Raw genomic sequence first — 3,015 nt, 5'->3', positions numbered from 1 at the left:
GCAAATGTTCCATATGGGCATGTAAAAGTGGTCTTATGTTGGTCCTCTAAAGCAATTGGGATTTGGTTATAGCCGGAATATCCATCAAGAAAGCAATAGTATTCATGTCCAGTTAACCTCTCTAACATCTGGTCAATGAATGGCAATGGGAAGTGGTCCTTCCAGGTTGTTGCATTTAACTTCCTGTAGTCTATGCACACTCTCCACCCTGATTGGACACGGGTTGGAATTAGTTCATTATTGGTATTGGGAACTACAGTCACCCCAGACTTCTTAGGCACTACGTGAACTGGGCTTACCCATTGGCTGTCAGAAATAAGATAAATTATTCCATGATCCAAGCACTTTAGGATCTCTTTCTTAATGGCTTCCAACATCACTGGGTTAGCTCTTCTTTGGGGTTCCGTGGATGGTTTGGAATCCTCCATAAGATGTATATGATGTTGCACAATGGAAGGGCTTATACCCTTGATATCAGCCATGGTCCAACCTAGGGCTTCCTTATTATCTTTTAACACTTTAAGTAACTCCTCTTCCTAGCTAGAAGTCAAATTTGAAGAAATTATTACAGGAAGAGTCTGGTCAGGCCCTAGGAAAGCATACCTCAAATTAGATGGCAACTCCTTAAGATCTAGCTTAGGGGGCTCAACTATGGAAGGTTTGGGTATGGAATTGGAAAGGGGTCCTAAGGGCTCCACAAGTGTGTGAAGACTCAAGACTTCAGAAAAGAAATTTTCACTATCATCATCCAACTCATCCATACACTCTTGGAATTCTGAATCAAAATCAATATCAAAGTTGGTAACTAAATCATCAGAAAAATCCAGAAAATCCTCAAGCATATTGATCTGTTCTTCTATATGTGGTTGCTTGCCAATCCTAAACATGGTAAACTCAACAGTTTGGTTACCAAAAGATAATCTTAGAAAACCATTCCGGCAATTGATTAATGCATTATTGGTAGCCAAGAATGGTATTCCTAAAATTATTGGGATCTCATCCTTGGTTGAGACGGGCTTAGTATCTTACACAATGAAATCAACAGGGAAAATAAATTCCTCCACCTTTAGTAAGACATCCTCAACCATCCCTTTAGGAATCTTAACAGACCTATCTGCCAACTGAAGAGTAGTTCCAGTGGCTTTCAATTCTCCTAATCCTAATTGCTTGTACACATGGTAAGGTAAAAGATTCACACTTGCACCAAGGTCAAGTAAGGTATGCTCAATATAGGTGTTGCCTATGACACAAGATATGGTAGGGCTCCCTGGATCCTTATACTTGGCTGCTATAGGCTGAGTACTTATGGAACTAATGTTACCTGCTAAGAACGCCTTTTTGGCCACACTAGTGATACGTTTGTGAGTACACAAATCTTTTAGTACCTTTGCATAGGCGGGGATCTGGGATATGGCATACAAAAGAGGGATGTTCACTTCTACCTTTTTGAAAACTTCTAAAATTTTATCCATGGTAGCAGTCTTCTTTTTGTTTACCAAGCGATTAGGAAATGAAATAGGATGAACATAAGGACTGTTAGGGATTTGTCCCTGTTTAGAAGAATCATTTTTAGTTTCCTCAACCAAATCATCTTTAGTTTCAGAAAAATCTTTAGGTTCATCAGACGAACCTGGAACAAGAGGCACACTTGTGTCCTCAACTGAAGGAGAGTTAACATGAGTAATAGATGAGGAAGATTTAGGAACGCTCTGTAGGTACTCTCTACCACTCCTAAGGGCATAAACAACATTACATTGGTTAGAGGGCCCTTGTTGGGTCTGACCTTGTACTATATTCAGTGGTGCATTACTTGGTCCTTATGAACTAACAGGTTGATGATGCCTAGGGTTAGGCTCTGGTTGACTGGGTAAAGTTTTCTTCTCCCTCTCACGCATAATTGAGACAACTTGGGTAAGTTCTCTCGTAAGATTTTGATGGCTTGTCATGAGGAGGGCCATATTTTTTTCCAAGTCACTAATTCTACTTGCCTCTCCAGTGTTGGTAAACCCAGGGGGTTGCTGATAAGATGATAGGAGAGGGGCCCTAGGAAAACTCGCCTGAGGTCCTACATTTGACCTAGGAAAAGTATTTTGGGAAAAAGATTGTTGTGCAAAGGGAGGCCTTTGGGGTCCAGGTTGACCTTGATTATAGAAATTGGAAGGTCCTGCTTGGTTGCCCTGATTCCAAGAGAAATTTGGGTGATTTCTCCATCATGGATTGTAGGTGTTACTATATGGATTATTCTAGTATAACGTATTAACACTATCATTAGAAGTGCCACTAGAGGTGTTGGGGCATTCTTCTATGACATGTCCAGAGGATTGGCACCAAGCACAAATCTTTACCAAATTGACTGATGATGGCTCTCTAGGAACAATAGCCTCAATCCTCTTGATTAGGCTATCCAAATGGGCTTCCTTGGCTACTATCCCATCCACAAAATATCCTTTTCCTCCTATGGTTCTTTCACTCTCTTGGGTTGATTCCCACTCACGGGTTTTGTCAGCTAAGTCAAGTAAGAATTCCCATGCCTTTCCTTCATCTGTAAAGGATGTGAATCCCTCAGGGCACATAGACTCTATCATTTGTTTAGTTGGGTAATCAATACCCTCATAAATTATTTGACATAAATGCCATAGGTCTCGGCCATGGTGAGGGCATTCTTGGAGTAGATCCTTGAATCTCTCCATAAGTTTGGAAAATGACTCACTAGGCTTTTGCCTAAACTGAAGGATATCACTTCTAAGCTTATTGGTCTTGTGAGTTGGGAAAAACTTCTTAAGGAAGACAACTGTGAACTGTTCCCATGAGGTTATGGAATTTGTGGGTAATCCATACAACCACTTCTTAGCTTGGTCTTTCAATGCAAAAGTGATAAACCTAAGCTTAACAGCATCATCAGAAAGCTGTTGGATCTTAATTAGAACACATGCCTCTTCAAATTCCCTTAGAAATAGGTATGCATCCTCAGAGGTCAACCCATGGAAGTGGGGCAACATAGTGATGTATTGAGAT

General features: G+C 40.7%; 1 non-coding gene across 1 annotated transcript; it reads left to right on the top strand.

Annotated features, from left to right (window-relative positions):
* The first annotated feature begins 2,643 nt into the window (after positions 1-2,643).
* LOC122068923 lies at positions 2,644-2,750 on the top strand. The gene has a single exon (XR_006137296.1). It is a non-coding gene; the product is annotated as a small nucleolar RNA R71 (small nucleolar RNA).
* Positions 2,751-3,015: the final 265 nt, after the last annotated feature.

Source organism: Macadamia integrifolia, unplaced genomic scaffold, assembly GCF_013358625.1.
Source record: "Macadamia integrifolia cultivar HAES 741 unplaced genomic scaffold, SCU_Mint_v3 scaffold482, whole genome shotgun sequence".
Taxonomy (NCBI): Eukaryota; Viridiplantae; Streptophyta; class Magnoliopsida; order Proteales; family Proteaceae; genus Macadamia; species Macadamia integrifolia.
This window is presented reverse-complemented; position numbering and strand designations above follow the sequence as displayed.